Below are 15,381 nucleotides of genomic sequence, written 5' to 3'. Positions count from 1 at the left end.
ACATAGTCATCCTTCTGTTTTTTTTTTTTTTCCAGAGCAGGCACAGCCATGGACATAGCAGGCAGACTGGTAGCTTTTAAAAACAATTGTGGTAAGGCATGCACAACTCTGAATAAACTGGAAGCCACTGAATCGTGCACTTAAAATTCACACATCAGCCGGGCACGGTGGTGCTGAGCCATCCCAGCACTTTGCGAGGCTGAGGAAGGAGGATCACTTGAACCCAGGAGGTCAAGGGTGCGGGGAGCCAAAAGCGCACCGCTGCACTCCAACCATGACAACAGAGTGAGACCTAGTCTCAAAAAAAAAAAATTATACAAGTCATCCATTTAATCTCAAGGAAGCTGCTCAGGTGGGGAAAAAACATTGACCGTTTAAGTGGATGGCCAACGGCTACCTCAAACATGACACTGGTGTCCTGCAGACCAGCCCTGTTCATGGTAGGGAAGAGATGGCCTGTGAAGGAACAGGTCTGACCAGTCCAGCCAGTGTAGCCCCTGAGCTGTGCCTTGGGGGTGTTCGTGCCCATGGTAGGAAAGCACCATCCATAATGCACAGCCAGACACCTGTTGGCCAGGGCCAGCATCCCAAAGGAGGCGCTACCGGCCCCGTGGTCAGCTGTCAGAACTGAGGGGCACAGAGAAGCCCATGGTCACACGCACAGGACTTCAAGACCAGGCTGTTTTTTTTTTTTTTTTTTTTTTTTTACAAGATCAGCGTGCTGCTTTGACCTGACTACACCCACGCTTCTAGGGAGCCGTAGACTTCCATGTGAGTCGCACACCGATAAACCGCTACTTGCCAAGCCTGGGTACGGTGGCTCCCACACGGACATGAGGGGCTTCCTCGTGCATTAAAAACCATACATGCTCCTTACCCACGTGAGTAAGCCACGTGGTTACCTGCATTTCACAGTAAAGGAAGCAGAGTCCACGGATGTTAGCAGACTCACCTGAGCCACAGGCAAGCTTCTCGGGAGCCCAGAGCTTGTCATCCCAGCACCGCCCTTAGCTGCACTGCTGGGCAAGGTCATATAATCTGGAGAAAAGCAGGATGTGCAGCCTCAGCCCTAGTCCCATAGGACCTTGGAAAGTCCAATAAGCTCTGGGACTATCACGGTAATGCCACAGGCCTCTGCAGGCTTCCCTGTGCCCCCACAGTCCCTGCCCCTGCATGGCCCTGCTGTTGTGCCCACGGGGTGGGGGCTCCCAGGGAGTAGGGTGGCACAGCCCAGGGCAGGACTCATTCCTCCAGAGACCCTGCAGCAGGCGGCATCTGAGCCGGTAGAACTCGGATGGCATGTTGGCCCTGGACAGTTGTCGGAGTGGCCACGGCAGCTTCTCCTTCATCAGGTAGCCAGTCCCCCACCCCCACACCACATCGCCCCCAGGCAGCAGCTGCGTCACCACCACTGAGTAGTTCCTAGAGGGAACCCACAGGACAAGCTGCTGAGCCGTGCTTTCTTTGGCTGCAGAGGGGGAGCTCAGAGGTCTGCAGGAAGAGCTCTACCATGGAGAGCATTGGGGTGCATCTTGGGGAGGGCTGTCCTTGTTCTAGAAAATCCCATAATGAGCTGGAGGAGCACAGAGGCTGACATGACAGCGGAGGTGGTGGGTGATGCCGGGACAGAAACAAGCTGCCCTATTTTGATGACACAGATATCTTATGTCATGTCTGATCTGCCCCCTGGGTCTTGGGCAGCATGGGGACTCTGTGTCTGGATGCAAAAAATAGCAGCTGGAAGGTGTAGGAAATTCTTTTGTTTTTTTGAGACAGAATGTCATTCTGTTTCCCAAGCTCGAGTATAGTGGTACGATTTCGATTCCCAGCTACCTCTGCCTCCTGGGTTTAAGTGATTCTCCTTTCTCAGCCTCCAGAGTAGCTGGAACTACATGCACTCACTGCCATGCCTGGCTGATTTCTAAATTTTTAGTAGAGTCAGTGTTTCACCATGTTGGCTAGGCTGGTCTCGAACTCCCGACCTCAAGTGATCTGCCCAAAGTGCTGAGATTACAGGCATAAGCCAGTGTGCCTGACAGACAGGTCTAGGAAATTTCTACAGTTGAGGGGAGGACTGGAACTTTCTCAATATGTAGAGTAGGGTCAAGCCTGTGAGATCTGAATGATCAGGGATATCTCGGCTCATGTGGGGGTGGAGTGGGAAGAGAAATATTGCACGCTCTGTTGTTGATGGGCCACTGAGGGGGACGGGCAGGTGGACTCGCTTACTTTTAGGGAGCCTAGAGGCCCTGCAGCTGGGGGCGGGAAGCAGCTTCGACACCCTCACTGCCATTTAAATCCATTTTTTGGTATCCCCACGAGATTCCACTCACCGGGTAGGCGAATAACCAGGAAGGTGATTGTTCAACCAAGCCAAAGCCCCGCCCTGGGAGCTCTTCCCTTCCTCAGCCTACATTCTGACCGCAAGGTGGCAGGAGCGGGAACTTGTATTACGTGGAGCCTTTTTCCCATGATGTGGGTCCGGTCCCTATTCTACAGCTGGGGAAACTGAGGCACACAGAGCCGATGCAGAGACATCCCAGGAAGAGGCAGAGTCAGAATCCAGATGCTCTGCAAGGCCACCGGCATGGAAGAAGGGTCGGCCCCCTTGCCTGTAGCCCGGTTCCTGGTGGGCATCATGGCTGTGAGGGAAAAGGATATTTGGTCCCCAGGCCCCTGCTCTAGACTGGGTTCCCCATTTCTATCCACCACCCCCGTGTTCTCAACATAGAGACAAAAGGGGCCTTTTGAAGTGAATGGGTGATCACAACCTTCGTAGGTCAGTGCAGAAGCCAGAGTCCTCCTCTCATCCCCTAGCCTTGGAACCTCCCAGTCGCATCAGCCCCACCACCTTGCTATTCAAACAGGACAGGCACGGTGGCTCATGCCCGTAATCCCTGCACCGAGTCTCTGGAGCCCAGGATTCTGAGACGAGCCTGGAAAATACAGTGAAATCCCATCTCTACTAAAGATACAAAAATTAGCCGGGTATGGTGGTGAATGCTTGTAATCCCAGCAACTTGGCAGGCTGAGGCAGGAGAATCACTTGAATTTGAGAGAGGTTGCAGTGAGCCGAGATCACACCACGGCACTCCAGCCTGGGTGACGGAGAATGAGACTCCATCTCAAAAAAAAAAACAGGCCAAGCACATCCCTCTCCCAGTCCCTGTGCAGTGGAGCCCCCACCTGGAGCTCTCTTTCCACACTTGCCCCGTGGCTCTTGCTTGAACTATACCTTCTCCTCAAAGCTGGCCATGGCCACACCATAGGATCCCCAGCTCACCGTCTCACCAATGTTCCATCTCAAGCATTTGCCACCTAAGGTATGGCTCAGTGGTGGTAAACGATGAGCGGTGGGCCACAGCCAGCCTGTAGCTGGCTTCTGCACCACCTGCAAGAAAGAAGGGCTTTTATGTGTTTAAAATATTACATAACAGGTCGGGAGTAGTGGCTCATGCCTGTAATTCCAACACTTTAGAAGGCCAAAGGGGTTACATGACTGAAGATCAGGAGTTTGAGACCAGCCTGGAGTGGCAAAACCCTGTCTACTAAAAACACAAAAAAATTAGCCAGGTGCAGTAGTGCACACACCTGTAGTCACAGCAACCCGGAGGGCTGAGGCAGGAGAATCACTTGAACATAGGAGGCAGAGGTTGCAATGAGCTGAGATCACACAACTGAGACAGAGCAAGACTCCGTCTCAAAAAAAAAGATGATTACAAAGCAAAAGCAAGGAAATGTGACAGAGCAGAATGGCCTGCTTAAGAGGGGACTCTCAGGCTTTCTGCAGGGAGCTGTGCACACTCTGCTGTAGATGATTTCTTGGGCTTCGTGTCTGTCTCTCAGTAAAACTGAGCTTCCTGAAGGCAGGGGTCAGCTTTGCCCACTGCACTCCTCTGCAGCAGCTCCTAAAATCCTGCCTGCACTGGGACTGTGCTCACGAGGTCTCTCTGGAGTGAGGAAGAAACCCCATTTTCTCTCCTGTGAAATAAGGAGTGAAGAAGCCTCTGTGTAGGGCGGTCAAAGTAGTCAGTGAGTCAGAGCGTGTTGAAGCGTTCAGCACTGCACCTGATACATGGCAGGAACGCTGCATGCGACACCCCAAACCCAGCATTACCTGGCTGTGAGGCCATACAGGTCAAGCAGGGCTTTGCAGAGCCTCTTCAGTGCCCATGAGAACTTAACCTCAGCCCAGGACAGCATCTGGTGGGCCACCTGGAAAGGGAGGGGACAGTGAGAGCTGTCTCGGTCGTCCTCAACTGCCAGCCACATCTCATCCTTGCTCTCACTCACCAGCTCCAGGGTGCCTTTCATGACCCCCAGGGTCAACTTGATAGGCCTGGGACCCTGGTTGCCTGGCATCCCGGGCACCCAGGCCTGTAGCCACCACATGGCCTCCTCTGCCCACTCCCTCCACACCTCCTCCAGGGGCCGCAACATCACTTCCAGGTAGGAGTCCTTCAGTGTGGCCAGGGGCCCTGCAACTGGCAGCCAACACCCACCGTGAGGCCTCTGGGCAGCTCAGAGGCCCAGCCCAGGCCTCAAAGAGATAGGGCCTCTTCCTGGGATTAAGATGGTGGGGGGAGTGGAGGAAAAGGAATAGAGCAGCAGGCACTGGAGATTGCTAGTGAGTTGTCACAGCAGACCCGAGCTGCCTCTGCATGGCCTGCTCATAACTTATCTGGGAACTTGGACTGGGGGAGGGTTCCCACCAATCCTAGGAGTGATATGAGGTGCTCTGCGTCTGAACTGTTTGTACAAACGTGGTTTATGCCAGACCCCTGCTTGCCTCCTAGGAGTCTGACAGTGTGCTCTGAGCCGAGCGGCACCTGCCAATTAGGCAGCCCCACCAAACACCCTGGGTGACATAGTGCTGGGACAGACAAGTGCGTCCCATCTGAAGGCACAGGGACTGGGAAAGGATACTAGGTGCTGGCCGTGGTTCATCCTAGACTCCGCCCCGGCCCCCTTCCCTGTGCCAACACTCCTGCCTCCTCTCTCACTGTAGTCAATGACAGCTGTGAACAGCATAGTGTGCAGAGTCCTGAGCACTTTTTCAAATTCACTGCCCTGTGGGTGGCCATGGGACTCTGGCACAGAAGAGAGGCTATGGAGGTCACATTCAACAGCCAGTCAGAGGGACGCCAACCCTGACATTGGGCAAGGTCTTAGCCCCGGATGGTGGAGAGGACAGAAGTTGGAACAAGGCAGCTGCCACTATGCCTGGCTAATTTTGGTATTTTAATAGAGATAGGCTTTCACCATGTTGGCCAGGCTGGTCTTGAACTCCTGACCTCGTGATCCGCCTGCCTCAGCCTCCCAAAGTGCTGGAATTACAAGTGTAAGCCACTGTGACTGGCTTTTTTTTTTTTTTTTAAACATTATTTGTTTATTTTAGAGATAAGATCTCACTCTGTTGCCCAGGCTGGAGTACGGTGGCACATTCTTGACTCATTGCAACCTCTGCCTCCAGGGCTGAAGCAATCCTAGATGAATAGACATAAGACTGAAGCTGAAGTGCCAGCCCTGGATTCATTCCTATATGGCTATGCTATTGGAAGCAAGTTCATCTCTGGGGATGAGCTCAGGGTACTCAGATCGCCACTTGCCAGACTCAGGTGCTCTCTCTGGACATCCCACCAGGCCGGGGCACCCGCCTTGTGACTGAAAGCCAGGATCTGTGTACAGTGGAGTGTGCGGACCGGCCCCAGCCTGTAGGCGCCGTCTGAGCCGCTCTCTGTCTGCAGCCTCTGGCCAGTGCTGCACTGGTGCGCTGGCTGCTTTGCCTGAGCTGTGAGGATCGATCAAAGAACCCCTACCCTCCTCTGCCAGGCAGCCCTCCACCAGGGCTCCAAGAGGAGGAGGCCCAAGCCCAGCCTGGCTTCTGCCGTGTTCTCCCAGCCCTGTGGTCTGCTTCACTCGTCACTCCGTTAAAACCTGTCCGTGGGGAGGTCTTAAGAGATAAATGAATGTCCCCTAAACAGACACACCTTTTTTTTCTTTTTTTCCTAATGAGCAGGTACTAAGTCCTACTCAGAGCCCACAGAATGACTGATGGAAAATCCTGTTCTGACAGCGTATTTTAGCTCACAGAGCCACAGCCACAGGAACCGGGGAAGGCCCTGCCACCTCCACCTTCCCCGCAGCCAGACATGCAGTGCCTTACCCGGGAGGCCATACGGGATACTCAGGGATTCGGTCCACAGCCAGCCCCGCTGCTGCAGCAGGCCAAGGGCATGCAGCCCTGACAGTCCTGACACGAACAGCTTGGCATCCAGGGCAGCCACTCATCATCCAGCCTCCTTCCTTTCCATCGGTGCTGCAGGGATAGAGAGCAGGCAAATGAAAGGGTCAGCCCCCAGGGACCGACACCCCCAGCCCCAGGCAAAAAAAGGACTCGGGAATACCCCAGGGTCCTTGGGATTGGGGGATCCTTGAAGAGTCAACACCTGTGCCCTGCAAAACAGCCCACAGACAGGCCTGATCGTGGCTCGCTGCAGCCTTGACCTCCAAGACTCAATCGATCCTTTCACCTCACCCTCCCAAGTAGCTGGTACTACAGACATGTGCCACCACCTTGGCTAACTTGTGTGTGTGTGCATGTGCATATATATATACACACCACTTTTTTTTCTGTAGAAACAGGGGTCTCAGTATGTTTCCAAGGCTGGTCTTGAACTACGGGGCTCAAGCAATTCTCTTGCCTTGGCTTCCCAAAGTTCTGGCATTATAGGTGTGGGGCACTGTGCTTGGACCAAGGATAAAGTAGAATGAGGCCGGCCAGAGTGAGTCATTCCTGTAATTCCAGCACTTTGGAAGGCCAAGGCAGGAAGATTTCCTGAGGTCAGGAGTTTCGGACTAGCCAGGCCGACATAGTAAAACACCGCCTCTACAAAAATACAAATAAATAAATAAATAACCAAGTATGGCAGGAGGCACCTGTAATCCCAGCTACTTGGGAGGCTGAGGCAGGAGAACCGCTTGAACCAAGGAGGCAGAGGCTGCGGTGAGCCAAGATTGCACCATTGCATCCAGTCCGAGCAACACTGTGAGATTCTGTCTCCAAAAAAAAAAAAAGAAGTAGAATGAAACAAAATCAAATAGGACAGATGACAAAAGAATTAACTACACATCATGGGTCGTTAAATAAATTTCACCTTCTGAAGCTTCTGCGTCTGCAACACTGAAGGTCATCCAGAACAGACAGGTGGAAATGGGCCAGCTCTTATGACTCCCAAACACCCACATGAGGTGGTCAACAGCCACCGCTCCGAGTGCCCCCAGCCCCGGCTCCTGTCCTTACCTTAGAATCTTTCAGAAAACATAAGCGGCACACCCTGGTGTCACCGCCCTGGCTCTGGCACAGTGCCAGCATCTGCTAAGCCTGTGTGTGTGTTTTAAATGCCCCGTGTATTTTAGGCCAATGTTTTACATATGTTTCTTATTGTGGGTGAGAATAAGAACAACCCAAAATCTGCTATTTTATGGTTTGTGGGGACAGCTGGAGGTTGTGGGAAGTTCTGGGGGCTCACACTGAGCCTGAGTCTGTCCTTAGATGGGATGTTGATATTGAGAAACTGAAGTGATGAAGATCATCAGGAGGCATTTGGCCCACACCCTAGCCTGGTCACGGAGGAGACAGGACACAGGGAGTTGCATCTCCTACCTGTCACATGGGCCTGGTCACTCAGCAGATGGCTCAGTGATGTGGAGAGGCCAGCTTGCTGCCCACCTGCTGTGTGAGGTTCCCTGTAAAGATGACAGGGCTGCCCCCATCACCAGTTTCATCTCCAGCTGTGCCTAAAACCACTCAGCCTTGCCGAACATGGGTGGCAGCAGGTCTCTCTAGCCCTGAAAAGGCCTTGGTGTCATCTGAAATGACAGGCTTGGACAGCAAGCCCAGCCGTGATTACACAAGCTGGGACCAGAGAGAGGGCAGGAGATAGCCAAGCTAATGGCTTTCTATGCCGATTCTTCCACAATTTTTAATTTTTCTTGAGACGGAGTCTCACTCTGTCACCCAGGCTGGAATGCAGTGGCAGGATCCAGGTACATTGTAATTTTCGCCTCCCGGGTTCAAATGATTCTCCTGCATCAGCCTTTCAAGTAGCTGGGATGACAGACGCACACCACAGTGCCCAGCTAATTTTTGTATTTTTAGTAGAGACGGGGTTTTACCATGTTGGCGAGGCTGATCTCAAACTAATGATCCCAAGTGATCCGCCCACCTTGGCCACCCAAAGTGCTGAAATTACAGGTGTGAACCACTATGCCCAGGCCTTCCCCAATTTTTTAAACTCTGGATTTCTCAAAATTAGAAACCTGTGTTATAAACACAGAGGACTCCTCTTCTCTCCTTGACAACCCCCTCATTGGATCCATCAGGAACTCAGTCGACCGTCGCTATGGAATGTGACTAGAGTCAACCTCATCTGCCACCTACGCTGCACACCAGCTCCAGCCCTGGTTATTGAATCTGTCTGACTGCAACATCCTCCTGGCTCTTCCAGCTCCCATCCCGCCACTGGCAACAGATCTCCACTTGCAGACCAGACACGTCCGATGATGGCATATAGCGTTTTTTACTGTACAATCCAAAGTCCTTGAGGCCCGTGAAGCCAGAATTTTGTTGGTCACTGGTGCAGACATTGGCGGGCGGGCCACAGGAACAGCTCACTACACTCCAAGGCTCCACGTGAGAGATCCTCTAGGAAAGCCACGAGCAACTACAAATACCGCGTTTGATGGCCCTGCCAACCTGCAGACACACCTCACACACCCCTCTGATAGCCACTAGCTAGTCAGTTCACCCAAAAGATGTCAAAACAATACTAGCTATTATCAGACCGTCACTACTTAATGCTGTATTTCCCTGATCCCCACCGACGTATGTGCAGATGTGTGTGGACGAATGTGTATGCATCTGTGTACAGATTTATCTGTACATGGATGTGTGTAGATGTGTATGTATACAGCTATACCAAAATACACAGATAGGTGTGCATGAATGTGTGGATATGGATTGTGTGTACAGTGATGTGTACATGAAGGTGTCTATATGTAGACATGTGTATGAATGTGTGGGTGTACAGACGTGTGTGTGGATGTAAAGACATGTATATATATGGATGTGTGTATATGAATGTATGTGTACAGATATGTCTACATGTGGATGTAGATGCTTGCAGCTCTTCCTGCTGACGGGCACCTCCTAGCGCTGGCTTTCTCCAGTATGTATCAGAAGCTGTGCGGTGGTGTCAGAGCTTCCTCAGGGTGCGGGTGAACTGGGTGAGCACAGAATTTCTCTCCCAAACCACGACGTTTTGCCGTTAAAGACAACGCTAGTCACAAATGCGTCAGGTCAGCAGGCATAAACTGGGGCTCTGCAGGCAACCCAGGACACAACCCCCACACACCAGGGTAGGGGGTGCCAAACAGAACGCTTCCAACATCAACCTTAAATTCCACAAACTCTAAGGTTGAACACGAGCCTCGAACCCCTGGGCCCAGGGATTCGAGGTTGAACCCAAGCTCTGGCACTTTGTATTCATGAGCTCATCTGCCTCAGTTTCCTCATCTTAAATGGGGTTACAAAGAGGACTTGAAGAACAGACTTCCTCTCTGCTGGAACAGGATCCAGAAAGTTGGAGTGCTGGCTGTTACTGTAATTTTGATGAGTCTGGGGCAGATGAAAGTAGAATTTCTCCAAAGGCAAATAAACATTTCGAGGCTTCAGGTAGCTCTATAGAGAGTGGCAGGAAGGTCTCAGGGGAGGTACGAGCAATCTGTGCTTGCATATGTATCAAATAACAAGACGTTCAAGGGCCCCTGGGAGTTCTGGAAATGAGGCAGAAGTCTCAGCCATCAGACAGCTGGGGCTGTAGGAGGACGACGGCTCTCCCCTGACATGAGTCTTCACCCAGACTGATGGCACAGGTGGAAGTGGAGAGAGTATTTATGCAGCAAGACATCCAGCTCGGCTTCAGATGCTATACTCCAGGCCCCAGAGAAGACACTGAAAACTGAGGCAGAATCGGTGATCCTATGCTGAACGTGCCCAGTGGTCATGCCTGGCGAGATCAAGTCTAAAGCTGCTATTTGTACCTGGCTGGAGTGCGGCGGCACGATCTCGACTCACTGCAACATCCGCTTTCCAGATTTAAACAATTCGCATGCCTCGGCCTCCTGAGAAGCTGGGCCTACAGGCGTGCACCGCCACGCTCATGTAAGTTTTGTATTTTTGGTAGAGGCAGGGTTTCACCTTCCTGGCCAGCCTGGGCCCAAATTCCTGACTTCATGTGATCCTTCCGCCTTGCCTCACAACATTCGTACACTTTTTGAAGTCACGGATCTGCCTGAAAAGGGGATAGAAGTTTTAAATATCCCCGGGATGGAGGAGGCAGACACAAAATTTCAACTCAAGGACAAGAGCTTCAAGTGACTAAGTTCTATCCAGGTACCTTTTAGTAAGATCTCTTGAAAAGCACCTACAGAGATGAAAACGAGCCTGAACAATATAGTAAGACCCATCTCCACTAAAAAGAAAATAAAAATATAGAAAGGCATGGGGGCACAGGTTTTAGTCTCTGCTACTTGGGACGCTGAGGAAAGAGGATCGCTTGGGCCCAGGGGTTCAAGGCTGCAGTGAATTAGGATTATGTCATTAAATAGAAGACCTTGTAAAAGAAAGAGAAAAGTGGGGGAGAGAAAAAAGAGGAGGATGAGAGGGGGAAAGGGAAGAAAAAAAGTAGGAAGAGGGAATAGTGAGAGGGAAAGAAAGAAAAGAAAAGAAAAAAAAAAGAAAGAAAATAGAAAAGAAATGAGAAAAACATATAAACATTCTGGCCAGGGAATTCCACCGTTAAAAATGTACTCTGTGAGAGAATGGTGTTCTCGACAGAATAATTTTAACAGGAAACCTGGGAAAAACTCAAGAGCACTTCATTATGAAACTAGCTGAAGACATTCCATTCCATGGACTATTACATGGTCATTTGCACTACACGGGAGATGCTGATTTTATTAGGTACATATATTAACTCCACGTGCTGATTGTGTGCATAGATCATCTCGGAAAAGAATCACCAAAGGAACCGTAACAGTGGTTCGCTTCGAGGAGGGGTGGAAGAGCGGCTTTAAGGCTGCACCAACACCAACCGATAGAACTTTTTGCAATAAAGACCATATTTCCGGGCCATCTGCGGCTGTGGAGCACTTGAAATGTGGCCCACGCAGCCAAAGAACAAAATCTTTCATTTTCTTAAATGTTAATTTATTTAGATTTTTTTTTTTTTTTTGAGATGGAGTCTCGCTCCATTGCCCAGGCTGAAGTGAAGTTGCATGATCTTGGCTAACCGCAACCTCTGTCCCCCAGGTTCAAGCACTTCTTTTGCCTCAGCTTCCAAAGTAGATAGGGTTATATGAGCTCACCGCCGCATCCGGTTGCTTTTTGTGTTTTTAGTATACATGTGGTTTCACCATGTTGGTCAGGCTGCTCTCAAACTCCTGACCTCAGGTGAGCCACCCGACTCGGCCTCCTAAAATGCTGGGATTACAGGCATGAGCCACCGTATCCAGCCTCACGTAGATTTACTTAAACACATATGCCACGAGCTGCCATATGGGAGAATCGGTTCTATACTCTTTCATAGTTTTTGAACTTTGAATCATTTAAATGCATGGCCTATTTTTTTTAGTTGTAGCACTTAATAGAATAGTATTTAGATTGTATTAATCTAAATAAAATCTACCATAGAATTTACATTGTACCAGTGAATGCTGATATATAAAAAAATTGCCAAGGTGTGTGTGTGTGTGTTCATGTGCACGTTTATATGTATGTATATTTCACTTTTTTTGAGTTAGTCTCGCTCTGCCACCAAGTCTGGAGTGCGGGAGTATGAACCTGGCTCGCTGCAACCTCTGCCTCTAGGGTTCAAGCGGTTCTCCTGCCTAAGCTTCCCGAGTAACTGGGATTACAGGTACCCACCACCACATCCAGCTCATTTTTGTATTTTTAGTAGAGAAGGCGTTACACCATGTGGGCCGGGCTGGTCTTGAACTCCTGATCTCAAGAGATCCACCTGCCTCGGCCTCCCAAAGTACTGAGGATTACAGGCATGAGCCAGTATGCACAGATAAAAAGGTGTGTTTTTTGAGAAAAATGAACAACGTACCAACAAAAAATAGGGAACAGCTGGGGCTGGTGGCTCATTCCTATAATCCTAGCTCTTTGGGAGGCTGAGGTGGGAAGATCGCTGGAGTCCAGGAGGTTAAGGCTGCGGTGACCCATGATTGCACCACTGCCCTCCAGCATGAGTATTGCAGCAAGACCCTGCCTCAAGAAAAACTAAAATTTTAAAAAACCAAAACCTAAGCATGACAATTGGGTTATCAGGCTATTTTATGATATGTGCCATTCTCAAAACTTGTTACGGTATCATCACATCACTCATCCGACACGAAAAAATAAAAAATAAAACCCAGAAACTCAAACTAAAAATATTTGCAAATCTATAGTGTTATGCGTTGTGTTCTGTCTCCCCGAAAGATGCTGAAGCCCTATGCGGCAGGGTCTGTGGATGCGACCTTATTTGGAAATAGCCTCTTCCCATGTGATCGAGCTAAGCTGAGGTAATGAGGGTGAATCCTAATCCAGTGTGCCTGGTGTCCTTATAAAAAGGGGATGTGTGGACAAAGACACCTACAAAGGGAAGACAGTTTCAAGACAGAGACAGAAGACCACCTGCAAGCCAAGGAACTCTGGAGGCTCTGAGAATCCATGAGCGAGACCTGGGACGGACCTCCCTCACAGCCTTCAGAGAAAAAACAAACAAACAATAAAAAATCCCTTGATTTCAGACTCCTGGTCTCCAGAACTGTGAGAATAAATCTCTGTGGTAGAAGCCACACAGTTTAGGGTACTTTGTTAAGGCAGCGCTGGGAAATGAATGCAGAGTTCTTGGGGCACGCATCAACACTTCTGAAGGAAATGTGGGACGTTCAATGCTTGAACTTACAATTCATACCTTTCTCTACTCTGAATTCTTTTTTTTGAGACGCAGGGTCTCACTCTGTCACCCAGGCTGGAGTGCAGTGGCACAAGCATGGCTCACTGCAGTCTCCAGTTCCTGGGCTGCAGCAATCCTCTTGCCTCAGCCTCCTGAGTAGCTGAGACTATGGGCACATGCCACTGTGCCCAATTTTTAAAAAATGTTTTGTAGAGATGGGGTCATGCTATGTTTCCCAGGTTTACCTGAACTCCTAGTCTCAAGTGATCTTTCCATCTTGGCCTCCAAAATTCTGGGATTATAGGTATAAGCCATTGTAACTGGCTTGCCTTTAAAAACAAAAACAAAAACAAAAACAAAACCAGAATCTTCCTATATTACCCAGGCTGGAGTCCAGGGACATGATCTTGGCTCACTGAAACCTCCACCTCCTGGGTTCAAGCAATTCTTTTGCATCAGCCTCCCGAGTAAGTCAGCTTATAGGCTCCTACCGCCACACCTAGCTAATTTATGTATTTTTATTACAGGCGAGGTTTCACCTGTGGGCCAGGCTGGTCTCGAACTGCTGACTTCAGGTGATCCGCCCACTTCAGCCTCCCAAAATGCTATGATTGTGGCTCACTGCAACCTCCGCTCCTGGGTTCAAGCAATGCTCCTGCCTCAGCCTCCCAAGTAGCTGGGATGACAGGTTCCTGCCACCATGCCAGTTTTTGTACCTTTAGCAGAGACGGTGTTTCACCATGTTGGCCAGGCTGGTCTTGAACCCCCGACATCAGGTGATCCGACTGCTTCAGCCTCCCAAAAGGATAGGATAACAGGCATGTGCCACTGTGCCCGGCCCACTTCTGTTATTATTACAGTGTAATATATAATGAAATATTTACACAACTCACCGTAACGTAAAATTAGTGGGAGCCCTGAGCTTGTTTTCCTGAAACTAGAGCATCCCTTCTGAAGGTGACGGGAGACATTGACAGATAAACAGGCATTGGATTCTCATAAGGAGCACGCAGTCCAGCTCCCTCGCATGTGCTGCTTACGGTAGGGTTTGCATTCCTATGAGACTCTAACAACGCCACCGATCTGACACAAGGTGGAGCTCAGGTGGTGAAGCCAGAAATAAGGAGCGGCTGTGAACACAGATAAAGCCTCCCTAGCCCGTTCACTGCTCACCTGCTGTGCTGCCTGCCCAGTTCCCAACAGGTGAGATGGGCACGGTGGCTCGCGCCTGTAATCCCAGCACATTGGGAGCCTGAGGCAAGTGGATCACCTGAGGTTGGGAGTTCGAGACCAACCTGACCAACAGAGAGACACCCTGTCTCTACTAGAAATACAAAAATTAGCCTGGCATGGTGGCCCATACCTGTAATCACAGCTACTTGGGAGTCTGAGGCAGGAAACTGGCTTGAATCTGGGAGACAGAGGTTGCAGAGATTCAAGATCATGCCATTGCGTTCCAGCCTGGGCAACAAGAGCAAAACTCCCTGTCAAATTAAAAAAAAAAAATCCCGGGTGCAATGGATCACACTTGCAATCCCAGCACTTTGGGAGAATGAGGAGGGCAAATCACCTGAAGTAAGGCATTTGGGACCAGCTTGGCCAACATGGTGAAACCCTGTCTCTACTAAAAATACAAAAATTAGCCAGGTGTGGTGGTATATGCCTGTAATCCCAGCTACTCAGGAGGCTGAGGCCGAAGAATTACTTGAACCTCGGAGATGGAGGTTACATTTACCTGAGATAGCACCGCTGCACAGACTGAGACTCTGTCTCAAAAAGAGAGAGAGAGAAAAAAAAAAAAACAAAAACAGGCTACTGGTACAGATCCGTGGCAGGAGGGTTGGGGACCCAAGCTGTAGACAATATGTAATGATCAAATCGGGGTAACTGAGACAGTCATCACCTCAAATATTTATCTTTTGTTTTGGGAACAAAAAAATTCTTCTCTTCTAGCTATCTTGAAATATTCAAATAAATTCTCATTCACTGTAATTTCCCTTGTGCACTATTGATTACTATAACATATTCCTTCTATCTAGGCCTTCTGGTCTTTCATTCATTCTTTTTAAAAATTATTTTCATTTATTTCTGAGACAGTCTCTCTCTTTCTGCCAGGCTACAGTGCAGTGACATGGTCTCGACTCAATGTAACCTTCACCTCCTGGGTACAGGCAATTCTGTCTCAGCCTCCTGAGTAGCTGGGATTACAGGCGTGCATCAGTATTCCTAGCTAACTTTTTTTATTTTTAGTAGAGATGGGGTTTCACCATGTTGTCCAGGCAGGTCTCGAATCCCTGACCTCAAGCAATCCACCCACCTCGGTCTCCCAAAGTGCTAGGAGTACAGACGTGATCCACAGCACCCGGCCATT

General features: G+C 49.9%; 1 long non-coding RNA gene and 1 pseudogene across 2 annotated transcripts in view; one reads left to right on the top strand and one right to left on the bottom strand.

Annotated features, from left to right (window-relative positions):
• Window positions 1-1,185: 1,185 nt before the first annotated feature.
• LOC144580931 (uncharacterized) overlaps window positions 1,186-15,381 on the bottom strand; it is an 85,518-nt gene continuing 71,322 nt past the window's right edge. Inside the window, exons 2-4 of one of the 2 annotated variants that reach the window (XR_013531270.1) lie at window positions 6,167-6,319; window positions 4,118-4,215; window positions 1,186-3,391 (exon numbers count right to left, since the gene is read on the bottom strand). This is a non-coding gene — a long non-coding RNA (uncharacterized LOC144580931). The other variant, XR_013531269.1, reaches the window with a different exon arrangement.
• Window positions 12,364-12,461, top strand: LOC144580958 (small nucleolar RNA U13; annotated as a pseudogene).

The sequence above is a fragment of the Callithrix jacchus genome, chromosome 22 (assembly GCF_049354715.1).
Source record: "Callithrix jacchus isolate 240 chromosome 22, calJac240_pri, whole genome shotgun sequence".
NCBI lineage: Eukaryota > Metazoa > Chordata > Mammalia > Primates > Cebidae > Callithrix > Callithrix jacchus.
The sequence above is the reverse complement of the archived record's forward strand: the minus strand, read 5'-3'. Positions and strand labels throughout refer to the sequence as shown.